Below are 13,552 nucleotides of genomic sequence, written 5' to 3'. Positions count from 1 at the left end.
TTTCAGCACGACTCACCCCTACAGAGAGGGGCTCAAAAGCACGCGCAAATCTGCTCTCAAATCCCAAATGCACTAGACACACACAGCCAGACACACATACACAGCCAGACACACACACACATACACATATATAGTTATATATATATATGTACAGGTAGTCGACCACAGCGGACATTTGAAAATAAATAGAATACAAAGGAGGGAAATATTTAGGTTTGGTTTTTGGGCACGGCGCCTGTTAAGCCAAGGGGTGAGCGAGTGTGTGCGAGTGTGTGTGTGAGTGTGTGTTGTGTCTAGGGAGTGCGACTGAGGGTCGCCTATTATATTCGGCACGGATGACAAACGAAGTGCTTCATCAAACATGAATTGGACAAGGATTGCCAATGAGAGAAAGCGAAAGAGAGAAAGAGAGAGAGAGAAGTTGCCCAATTGTGGTCCTTTTTAAGGACTAATACTGAGTAAGAGAGAGAGAAAGAGATTGATTCAGAGCAGACAATGATTAATTGAGCTGTTGTTTGGGCTATTTAAATGCAAAATATACGAATGACAGATTTCTTTTTTGCAGCGCTCTGGCAACAGTTCAGCGTAAAACTCATTAATGCAGGCCTTATTTATTGGCCACGTCAACAACAACAATCACAAGAGTAACCAGACGCAGGGCCAAGTGTACCAGTGTAAACATTGGCCTGGGGGGTACTATTGTCTCTCTGTTCGTGGACTGAAACGTGCCCATAAATAAAGTCATTACGCACTTTTCTGTATGCTTCACGTGCCAAAAGACGCAAATATTTGCATATCATGTGCGCGAAGCCCAACGGCAACAGAAAACAGAAAAAAAAACAAAAGAGCCCGTCGAAAAGGGTAAACACAGTAGCCAGGCTCGTCTTGCTGGCCAAGAAGGCCTGGCCAGGCCAGGTAACACGAGACGCTTAACTCGTTTATCGGCTCCTGTCGCAGACAGCCAGCCATTCAGCCATCCAGCCAGGCAGACTGGCAGGCAGGCAGGCAGTTCAGGTAGTAGCCCTACAAATTACGTGTTAACAACATTTGGTGACACGCCTCTGCTGCTGCTGCTGCAACACACATACATGTGCTCCTAATTGGAAATTCAACGATAATGATGACTCTGAGCTGCACCTTAAGCCGCTTACGATTGGCCCACAAGAGAGACTCTTCGTTGTTGTTGCAAGAAGGTAAGCGCCTACTTACCACTAACTGAGTTGTTTTTGGTTTTCTTCTTTTCCTTTGTGTGTTCACACTTTATAATGCTAATTTAGCACAGCCAGTCTATTCAGCAATCGGCCGCTAAGCTATTGATTTGTATGGGAAAATGTCTCGAGTTGAGAGCGGGAGATCATTTAAATGTTGACAGCTATATGGAAAAGTTGTTATATGGATTGCGAGCAAGTTTTCAGATTAAGATGTCGTTTTATTTAAGTGCTCAAGCCATGCTCAAAATGCGCTGAAGTTTTGACAGTATCTGGCCAGAATTATTAATGAAATTATTATGCTAATGCAGGCCATCAAGTCGGTAGCGGAACTGGAAACAGAATCTTAATAGAAATGCAGCTTTTTTAATAACTATTTACGGGAGAAATATTCATGGAATGGAAATTCATAACCATTGCCAAAACCAAAGCCGGAAGCGAAATACAATAAAAATCAATTCCAAATCCTCTGCAAGAATACAAATACTAAATTGTGTATTTAAATCAACTTTGTTACATTTGAACCAATGTAAACTGCTTAGCATAAAAATTTGTAATTACGAGCAAAACAAAGCGCAACACTAATTACTGTATTTACTGTGTTTATAATATGCGATTACATATTGGTTGCTGTACGAAACAATTTCCATTATAAGCTCATTAAGTGGCGTCCCCCCAGGCTTTCAAAAATGTCTCCCTCTGTCTGTGTGCGTGTTCTAATCACAATTTGGTCGATCAAAACGAGCCTTTGGCTACATATCTGAGCAGAGCAATTAAATTCCAATGGAGCACCTGATTCTCCCTCCCCAACGTTTATCTTTGGCCCCGCCCCCCTTTTATGTCTCGTGCCGCCTTTTAACTGCCTTCCTGGAAGCTGTTGACTGGAAATTAACTTCGTTTTTTCTGTTGCTTCTCTCTCGTTTTCTTCTCTCTCCTGTTTTTGAGTGCTTCGAACGCCTGCAAGGTGTTGACTAGAGGTAATAACACCTTAATTAAATTTGCAGACAGCTCTCCAAAAAAAAAAAAAAAAGGAAAAAAACCTGCACGAGAAAAGAAAAATCGCTTTGCGTGCGAAATGGCAAATTCCTTTGAGTGCTATTAAGAGAACTTGGCCAATTGCTGATTACGTTGTTGCTGCAGCTGCTGCAGAGGAATTAAGTAATTTATTTATATTGCGTTCAGCATGCAATGTTTAAAGTGCGATTTGCATGGTTTCCCCAGAAGCTATACAAATTACAAATAACAAATAACAAATTACACATTACACATTTTTGCCCATGTGAAGAACGAACGATTTCTGATGATTTGTGTTTCCCTTCGCCGTTGAGTGCTGAATCAAGCATGAAATGTGACCAAAAATGGCAACAAACCGTGTCGCAATGCTGCCAATGACAGTGCTAGAAATTGTGATACCCTGTAAGCAATTAGGAGCTTGCTCAGATGAAAAAATTGCGCTGAACTTTTGCATTTTGCATTCTTTTGACGGCAACTTATTATGCAGAAAGAATATTTCTAACAACAAGCATTTTTATCGCTTTAATTCCAGTATACATTTGTTCGTGTAACCAAATAGAATGAAGAAAGCACCCCTAAAAAAAAAAAATTAAAAGTAAACTTTATCAGAAACTTTCTCTAGCTTTCGATACGATTTCTTAAAAATCAACTTTGCCGCATAATTTCCATGGATTTTGCTTGTGGCCCAGTTGGCGACGGCTCCACTACTCCTTCTCCCAGTAATTGCCTACTCTCCTTCATCATCTGCCAGATGTTCCTCTGTATTCCTCAAATTAAATTATAATTATTTACCAGCCATGCATTCACAGCTTTGCATTAAACATAACTTTCTTATAAAATAATACATATTTTGAAGCTGCCATTATTTGATGTAAAAAATGAATTGGATATCAACTTCTTTTATGTGATTCAACTCGAGCTGCAATTGCTGATTGGCAGCAAAATTTGACTTCCTGCAGACTAACAAACTATGACAAAAAAAAACAGAGACATCTTTTTATGTTTATTACAATGCAAGACAAAAAAGGGAAATAAATAGAATATATTCGATTTATTTCTATTTGTTTACAGGGTATAAAAGAGCAAAAGAAAGGAGAACGTGCAGCTACCCCAAGTGCAGCAGCAGCAACAAATTGCACAAGCTGCTGGCAATGTGCCCAAGCAGCAACAACAGCAACAGCAACAAACACAACAACAGCAGCAGCAGCAGCAGATACAATGATGAGTGTCTGTTTGTAACCCCCTCGCCCTTTCCCCCACCCTTGGCCCGTTGAGCACCTTCCGTCGCTGCCTGGCCGCACTTCCGGCGTCGGCATCGTTGTTGTTGTTGCTGTTGCTGTTGTTGCTGTCGCGTCGCGTCGCAAAAAGTGCAATGCACTAAAATTGAATTTAAACAAAAAGAAAATGCACAATACAAAAACAAAAGCAACAGCAAAAGTAGAACGCAAAATGTTCTATCGAAGGGTGCAGAGCGGAGAGAGCAGAGGGAAGGCAAAGACAGACTTTGGCTCGCCTCAAATCAATACGAATGTGAGTGAATGTGAATGTGAATGTGAATGCATTCACTATTGAGGTAGGGTGTTTCAAATGCACAACAGCTCAAAAGGCCATTCAACTTGCAACGTTTGTTTGGCATGCGGAGGGTTGTTGCATGCCTCACTCTCCCTCACTCCCTCTCTCTCTCTCTATCTCTCCCTCTATCTCTCACTCTGTCTTTGTTCGCAATTGTGTAACTAGCATCAAGGTTAAATATTTGCATTTTTATAGCATTTTGTTTACATTCCATTTAGCTGGGTGCTTTCATTTTTTCATTCAGTGAGCTGCAAAAGTATATTGATTTTGCACTATGATTTTTTGTATTGTTTGTTTTGCTTTCTGTTGAAAACTGTTGACGAGAAAACCAATTAAGTTTTACTAATTAAAACAAAAATATTATTATTATGATCATCAAATCAATTGTAAAAATTAATGTGGTGTTTCAATCACTTAATTTAATATTTTTATTGTGCTATTTTTTCCAACAGAATGAAAAATGAAAACTAGAAAAAAAGGTGCTTTACTATTTTGTGTCTTGTTTTGTGTTTATTATAATTTACTGCTGACAGCTAAATCTATATAAATTTCTTTTTAATTGGTTTCTTATTAATTGGATTGCTTGCGAAAAAAGTGTTTCAAGCATGTCTTACATTTTATTTAATTGTTTTATTATTCATAAATTTAAATAGGCCGATTCACCATTTTATTTAAATCAAGCTGTAATTTTGCCAGTCACAAATGAACAACGGACAAGGGTAAAATAAATACAAAAATAAAATGAAAATTATATATAACAATAAACAAACAGAATAAAAGTAAAATACCCTCGACAAGGGATAAATAAATAAAACAAATAAAATGACAATAATATCCATATGCTCCTTATTAAACACACACCAAAGCGAATTAAATGGAATATTCGATTTAATTCTCTTTTGAGAGTTGCAACTAACATTTTGCGAGTGTCCTGCGGCAATTCCATTGATTATCTGCTGCGCTGCTCGTCCTAATCCACCTCCTCCATATAACTAACTCTCTCTCTTCCACTCTCTCTCTCTCTCTCTTTCTCTCTGGCATATATGGTTTATTTTTTATGTTTTTTTTCTTTTGCTTTGTTCACGTATTTATGCGCAGTCACGCTGTTGCTGTCATTTCTTCTTAGTTCGCTTTGTTGTTGTTGCCGCTGCGGCTGCTCTGAATGAATTTTACATTTTTATGGCACCCTTCTCTCTTTTTATTTTTCTTTTATTTTTTTAGCCTGTGCCGGCTACAAGCGGGGGGTGTCCCTGCATATATATATCTGTGTGTGTGTGTGTGTGTGTCGCAGCCACTCATAACTTTTTTTCTTCTTTTTTGCTTTACTTTTTGTTTTGCGTATACGATTTGACAGAAGTATTGCCGCACTCAGGTTGCTATTTGTCGTCGCCAAATCCCCTCCACCCACCCCTCGTCATCCTTTCCACCTCTCTCTCTCTCTCTGTGTCTCCCCCTCTCTGTTTGGCTCTTTACGGCACCGTTATTGCCACCCTGGTGGGGCACAGAAAAAAACAGGATGCGATGAGCGCAACTCGCACATAAATATCACATGCGAATTGTGCCGCCAGCCCAAAAGGGAAGCTTTCTCTACTCTTTCCAATATATATATATATATATATATATATATAGTATATAGTATATTCTCTAATAGTAGCCGCAGTGCCGGCAAAAAAAGAGGGCAATCACCCGTAGCAGAATCTTTGCCATTGCCTTCGACTATGATTTTTGCCTGGGGTTGCAATTTCGATTGATTTTCATCTTTCTTGGAGTCTGGTTGCAGTGTTAATATTCTCTCTCTCTCTCTCTCTGTGCGTGTGTGTGTTTGTAAGTGTGAACACTTTGCTTCCTTGTCTTTGTCTTTGAGCGACCCGCAGAGCTCTTACATTTGCCACACAACGGCTTGATTTGCAGCTGCTGCCAATTTGTTGCAAGTACCACTTGGCGAATAAATAAAGCAAGCGTCGGAGTTGATGCTGCTGCTGCTGCTGCCGCATATTTGACACAATATGCAGATTAGCTGCTAATGCCAACTGCCTCCGCTTCAAACTTAAAGCTGCTGCGGCTGCTGCTGCTGCTGCTGTTGCAGCCACTTAAGTTTGATTGATTGTCGTGTAGACAGCCAAACAGCAACAACACTTTCTGTTTGTTTGCTCGCTCTCCCCTCCTCACTCTCCTCTCCAATCCTCTCCAGAGTCCGCAAACACAAAGAGTCCCCAGACAAATGCTGCCCCCAAAAATATAATAAATACTTGCAAGGATAATGATCTGAACTGAGCATCTTTTAGTTGGAAAATACTTCGAATCTCTACAAAAAATATTAAGTTAGTAGTTGTAAACAATTCTCGAGAAGTTTGAATAGAAAGAAAGCTTAAAGTAAGCAAGTAAGTTTTAGTAGAGTATGAAGATTATTTAGCTTTTTTTTATATATTTCATTTATAATAGGATTGTTGATTAACCAATTAAAAGACAAAAATAACGTTAACTTAAAAAATATATTATTGGTAAGTTTTTTAAGATTCTTTAATAATTTTAAAACCAGTTAAATAAAAATGTGTAAGCAATCCTGCTCAACAAACCGAGCACTTTCCTGGCGATGGAATTTGAAGAGACTTTTATTTATGTCTGTTGTTTGACAACACAGCTAAATTCATTAATTATTATTATAATTAAATTATATAAAAACAAAGTACAAAGTTCTTTAAGTCCAAAGACTAGAAAATAATTTCTCTATAGTTTTCGACTCGATAAACTTGTTTGTGAAACATAGTAAAGCATTTCCTACGCATCTCTATTGGCTAGTGCTCGACTTGTATTATAATTTCTAGTACTATTTGTATATTAATGTTTAAGTAAGGATACTCTTCCAAATAAGAAAGTTGTATATCATTTTACTTAAAAAGAATTCCTACTTTCTGTTGTTAAGCTAAAGATTAGCATTACTATCAATACTAATTTGCCAAGCAAATCTTCATAGTAAATACAAATTTGCTCCAAGCTCAAGCTTCTTAAATCGCATTCAATTTTTATGCATTTTTGCTTAAAACTGATGAAAAACCGCAGAGGGGAAATGGGGAAAGGAGAAGGGGAAAGGGGTAATTCTGATGAGCTCTGTAAATTGCGTGCGGGTCTTGCGTTTAATTGCTGTTGCCAGCTAATAAATTTTAATTGTCGTCAATTAGCAACGGAATGCAGTGGAAAATTTAAAAAAAAAAATAAGACAAACCAAAAAAAAAGCAGAAAAAAAGAAGAGCAATGCAAATTGGCGGGTGTTCCACTGTTTGTGGCAAGGCCTTCGCTGCCATTTAAAAGCGGATGTTGCAAATGCAAAAAAAAAAGTATTATTAAAATATGCATTAGAAGCTGGCACAAAATGCCATTAAAGAGTCGACCGAACTGACAAATGCTGCATGCCACCAATATGAGCTGCATACCGAAGACACATTTTCAAGATGCAACTGAGAAACTGTGCAACTGTGCAACAGAGGCTGGATAACATGCGGTTCACATGTGTGGACAGCTCAGCAAAGAATTTCATTCATAAAGATTAAATTTTATTGCCACAAAATCGAAGGCAAAGGCGAAGGCGGTTGCAGGTCAAAAGCGAACCCAGAGACGGACAGGCAGACAGACAGACAGACAGACAGGCAGGCCAACAAAGATTTATTGACATTAAATATGGGCAGAGTACGCCTCTGAAATACCCGAGAGAAATACCAAAAGATTGCCTACTGTCAAACAGCATACATAAAATCTGAGAAAACTGTGCAAAAGTAAATAAATAATAATAAGAAATATGTATAAAATACAGTCAAAGGATTGCCAGGAATGGAAATTCAACAAATTATGTTGCAGTTGAAAATTATTAATTGGTTATGTGAGTAAACAACGAAGCAACTTGTTTGCAACTTGATGTTGCTCAGCTGAAACAAAACCAACAACTACAAACTAAAGTTTGCTTTCTTAGCGAATGAAACTGTTTTCCAATCAACATCGACAATGTTCATATTCCTTATGCTGGAAAACAATAAAAGATATGTGCCTCAAACTCGAGAGAAAACTCAATTTTGGCGCCACAAACTTAAGGTTGAGAAACCTCTTTGTTAACTGCGAAATCTATGTTGAAACTTGGTAACAAACTTTTACCAGATAAGAATAAACGAGAGATATCCAACTCTGAGCCACAGCCAAGCAAATTCCATATCAAGATTATACAAAAGTTGAGGAACAAGGTCTTCGAGACAATTTTCAAGAGCGCACAATCAGTTAAATTTGCCAAGAAGTCAGCTAACTAAACTAGGTATAGTCTACTAGCTCAGAAAATATAATTTTATTCTATTTCCGATTGATATCCTGTTCGGGAATGTCGAGTTTCGATTCTGTTTCTGAGTTTCAATCGGAAAATTTCGATTGACCATCCCAACAATCCAGCACATTATTTACCACACAACCAAACAGAAAACTAAAGAAACCCCAACTCTGATATATTTATTTATTTATATTTGTTATTTTATTCCTTTCAATCTTGTATATATAATATAAATCTATGTGATGTGCTGGATAAATGATATATAATAATACGAGCAATAAATGTACCAAAACTCCAAGCACTACAAATATATATGTATATACCCAACTTGTATATGAATTATTACAATGATTAACTATTGTAGTCACTATATATCATATCTAGAATACAAAATATAAACAACAAGCAAATCCTGAACATCTCTACACATTTGTTCAACTCAATTATTTAGTAATTTCCATTTGAAATTAAATAAAACAAGTGTGTTGAATAAATTTTACACAGACAAACTCAAAGCAATTTAATGTTTCCCATTAAAGGTCACAATGATGAATTTACGGCATTTTGCAGAGTAAACAAAGTAGAAATATTAAATTTATTATACAACAATCGTGGCAAGCAGAACGAATGAACATAACGTGCGTAGAAGAACAAGAATGGGAGTTAAACTTTGGCTCCGAGTTCAAACAAATTGCATTTGCGGCTTCAGACTTGTCGCTTGAGTGGAAAATTGCTGGCTAAATTTGATATAGACAATTAGAGGTGCAGCAACCAAAAGAAAAATGGTAAAAAATTAACTGCATATGAATGATAATTATGTTGATGATGACGGCAGCGACTGCTGTTGCAAGTTGGATAGCTCCCTTCCCATAGCTGCCGTTCCAGCTTATTTTGCATACAATATTTCTTGCTCTCCGGATTTTTATTATTTTCCTTTCAATTTGACCGCAAAAACAAATAAAAATAGAAGGAAAAAAGCCAATCAATAGTTATGACCCAATATTTCACGTGTTCTTCTTGTAGTTCTCGCGCCGCCGATCAATGAATACAAATTTTTTTGCGGGTTTTTTTTATCTGTTGCAACGGGCCACAGTTCCGACCGCAATAAGTCAAATAGGAGGCCAGCGAGTCTTTATTATGTGCAACGCGCCAACCGCAGAGCAGAGCCCTCTTCAAAAGTGGCAACAACAACAACAACAGCAACAAGCGGCGGCATGTTGGCGTCTGCATTGCATTTGCGGCAGATAAGTCAATTATATTGACTGGGCCAAAAGGAACTAAAATAAGCCACAAAGCCAATATCAAAGCTGCTCTCCAAGGTGCCAACGAAGTTTTGTGTTTCGTCTTCGTTTTTTGCGCTTTTGTTGTTGTCATTTTTTTTTTTTTCTTTTTTTTTTTTTTGTTTGCTGTCTGAAATATTCCCACAGCGGATTATTATTATTATTTTTTTGTTTTTGGGTTTTGCTTGGATGTGGACCAAGGCGATAACATCAACACAGCTGCCAATGGCTGTCAATGGCTCAAAAGACGACGCACAGTGGCACGAAAATGGTTAAACAAGTGATGAAAATGTATTTTAGTATGATCAAGAATTGAATGAAGGCTTGGGCAACTTTTTAATTAAAAACTATTATGCTAAAATATATACTTTAATTCGTATTTTAGTTCTTAAGCTTTGCAATCTAATGGAGAAGAAAGCGTATTGGTTTGCTACGTCCACAAGGATGCTAGGATATCGATAATATCGATAACTGCAAATCGATGAGAGCAAATATCTCTTTGAATACTTAAGCGTTATTCACCAAATTTGGAGTATAGATTACTGGTAACATCCTTTAACGAATGGAAAACGTTTAGGCCAAATTCCATCTAGTCCTACACATATTTTGCATAAAGTCTTATTATTTTTTATTTCAGAGGCAGTCTCATATCTCAAAGTTCTTTAAAAAAATTATCAAAACTGAAGAAGTAGATAAATTCCTAATAGACTTCTCCTCACATTGATGAATGTATTCCCAGGTCACGCCCAAGAAAATGCTCAATCCCAAATCTCCCACAATTTGAGAGCTAGAGTAACCAAATTTTATAGAGTTATTAACAAACATTCAATGATCGATTCAAGCTGACTATAAATCTCAGCCTGCTACAATTGTGGTTTGCCACAATAATAAGCGCACCACTGTGCAACATTGTGCCACACTTTGCTCAGGCTCCTACACCTCCTCCCCCACCGTCGTCATGTGTTGGGCAGACGCGGCTTTATTATTTTCTGACTGGCACGTAGATTTATGTATATATTATTTTGTTGTTGTTGTTTTTTGTTGTTGTTCATAAAGCATCTCCGAAACGCTTTCAGGCTTTGACTTTTCTTTTGTTGTTGTTGTTGTTGTTTTTTACTCAAAGTGTAGACGCAATTTACTGATTACATTATTGCCGGCAAATTGCTAGATTGATGTTGTTGTTGTTTTTTGTCGTTGCCGCTTATTATTGACTGTCGAATTATAGTTATTAGTCTTTTTTTGGTTTTTTTTTAATATGATTTCCAATCAAATGAACATTTTGACAAACAATTTGCGCTGCGATTTATGTGAAACTGTCAAAGATTAACGTTTCAAGTCATTGAATAAGAACTTTCTCTGTATCTTAAAGCATCTAAAAATAATCTTTAGCAATTTCTTAACCATTTTTCAAGCGATATAAACATAAAAATAAGTGTAAATGACATAGGAAGAAAAATATACAATTTATTGAATGATTTAAAATGAAAATAAATTGATTAAAACATAAAAATATGTCATAGAAGAAGACTCTCTTCAAATTTAATGACATCTCTTTTTCTCTGTCTCCCTCTCTCTATCTCCCTCTTTCATAATTCTTTAAGCAATACAAATCAAATAAAAAGCCCAAAAACTATCCGAAATGTCACAAATATTTGGTGAAAACAGGAAAAATTGCTGCTCGCTTTCTCTCTATCTCCCTCCAACCATCCCTACCACATACGCTATCTTTCTCTCTCTCTCTCTCTCTGTCTCGCACTTTTGCTCGCACAAAAGCAAACAATAAAGCAAATAGCAGAAAACCGGCAAGAAAGTCCAAGCAAAAGCAAAGTGCCAAGAACAAGTGCGGCCAGCAGCAGACAAGCAGCAGCAGCAGCAGCAGACGAGCAGCGAAAACAGAGCAGCAGCAGCAGGAGAGAAGCAAAAGCAACAGCAGCAGCAGAGCAACAGCGGCAGAGCAGCAGCAGCTCCAGCAAAGCAGAGACATTAGCACAGCAGCAGCAGCAACAGCAGAGCATCAAAAGCAGCAGAGCTGCGCCAGCAGAGCACCTGCAGCGCCAGCAGAGCAGCAGCAGCGCCCACAGAGCAAGCAGCAGTAGACGAATGCTCCAACAAGAGAGAGAGAGCAAAAGAGCTCGCGCTGCGCACAAAATCTGCGAAATGAGCCACGCTCACACTCTCTCCCTCTCTTTTTCGGCTGCACTGACTGTCTGTCAACAACTGCGCAAAAAACAACCCACCATAAAGCACACACACACACACACACGCACACACACATGTGTGCATGTGGTAGTAGTTGTAGAAATTTTGCAGACGCATTGCTGGCAATTCCTGTGCACATAGTAAGAATAATACTACAAAGGAGTATTTAACTTGCTGATAAGCGTCAGCCAGGAGGGGGAGGGGGAGGCGGACGAGGAAAGGAGAGGGAATTGATGGGAAGAGGCCGCGCCAGACGAAGGGGAGGGGGGAGTTTGTGCTTGTTGGAATCGATCGATTTTTCATGTCTCAAAAAAAGTGCTGCATACGCACGGGAGCAGTCAAAGAGAGCAAGAGACAGCGAGAGAGAGAGAGAGAGAGCGCCAAGCTCCAACAAGCGAGTCTATGTGTGTGTGCGTGTGTGTGTGTGTCAGTGTGCGACGTGTATGTACATTTCTAAGGTGTGTTAACCTCAAATGTGCGCACACACACACACACACACACACTAAAATCGGAGCATTAAACAATTTTTTTTTGTTGATTTTGCACGCTTTTGCTACAGGTAAAGTTGATTCTTTATTATAAATAAATTATTAGTAAATATCAAAAAAGGAAAAGTAACTTAAAATGTTGCATATTTTTTGAGAGAATTTTACAATTTATTCAAAGCGACTCGCAATGAATTAAAAGCATTTTTCGCACTTCAATTCTGCATATTTTAAATGGAAAATAATAAAAGAAAATTTAAAAATAAAACTGTTTACGTTGCTTACTTTTGTTTTGAATCCTTTGCTTTGCCGAAATTTCGAACACAAAACAGCTACTAATCCAAAAATTATTGATTTTCATGCGGTTTGCGTCGTTTGCGTGTTTTTTCTTCCTTTTTGCGTTTTCTTCTCTTTTGCAACGAGTTTTTCTCGCTTTTCTCGCATTTGTTTAGTTTTGCAATGAAGCACACAAATCACTAGCTTTCACTTTGCCATATATATTTCGAAATATATATTTATATATTCATATATATATATAGCATAATTTTCAACGCTTTTCTGCTTTCTTTGTTGGTATTCGATTCGAGCTGCAGTTGAAATATTTTTTGGGGTATTATTTTATATAGAATTTTTGCTAATTCTTTTTCTTGGCATTTTTGTTTAATAATTTTTCACTGTGCCCATTTGCAACAAACACACACATCAACACACACACCGCAACACACACACACACGCGGCGCGCGAGAGAGAGAGACCGAGAGAGAGAGCGAGAGGGATGTGTGTGTGTGTCTCTTGTATATTCATATATATATGTATATATATATGTAATTTGTATGCTTTTGCATTCAGTTAGTTGCGCGGCGCTAACTGAAAGCTGAAAAGGACCGTTTGTGTGGATCTCTTGTCGTGCAACACTGCGACACCGTTGTCCTGCCACAAGCAACTCAGTCGACACAATGAGCGGGCGAGCTGGCTGGAAAAGTTCTCGGAGCCGTTCAAATAAAAGTGTGTTGAAAAACTCTGCCTAGGCTGACTAAATTTCCCACCACCAACAAAAAAAAAAATGTGAAATGTGTGCAGCGAGAGCAGAATTGGAAAACACAGAGAGCAAGAGACCGGGCGAGAGAGAGCGAGAGAGCGTGCGAGAGAGAGAACGAGAGAGAGAGGGAGAGAGAGAGGGAGAGAGAGAGGGAGAGACACACACATCATCTGTTTGGCAGTCCTTTTGGACATCCTTAGACTAGCATATCCTGCTGCCAGCCACAGATGAAACTTCCTGACTTCCTACAACTCTCCTTTCTGCCACTTAGAATGCGCTCATGCCACACACGCCATGTTGTTTATCCGTATTTGTATAATATCCTGTATTTTCATGAGTTTCCGCTAGTCTCTCGTTTTGGTTACATTTTCATCTGTCGTTTTTTTTGAGTTGCTTTTATTAATATTTTTTCCTTTTTTGCAGCTGGAGAGCCGCTTGTAATAACTCTT

The 13,552-nt window shown here is 38.2% G+C and overlaps 1 protein-coding gene across 1 annotated transcript in view; it reads right to left on the bottom strand.

The window, feature by feature from the left end:
• The window catches only part of LOC6562838 (neural-cadherin), a 148,209-nt gene extending 135,769 nt beyond the window's left edge, over positions 1-12,440 (bottom strand). The window contains exon 1 of the mRNA XM_043214450.1: positions 12,350-12,440. The gene's annotated coding sequence lies outside the window, so the exon portion shown is untranslated. The remainder of the gene's footprint in view (positions 1-12,349) is intronic.
• Positions 12,441-13,552: the final 1,112 nt, after the last annotated feature.

This window comes from Drosophila grimshawi, unplaced genomic scaffold (assembly GCF_018153295.1).
Source record: "Drosophila grimshawi isolate 15287-2541.00 unplaced genomic scaffold, ASM1815329v1 contig_1377, whole genome shotgun sequence".
NCBI classification, from domain to species: Eukaryota; Metazoa; Arthropoda; class Insecta; order Diptera; family Drosophilidae; genus Drosophila; species Drosophila grimshawi.
Note: the sequence above shows the minus strand (reverse complement) of the source record. Positions and strands in the feature narration are given on the sequence as shown.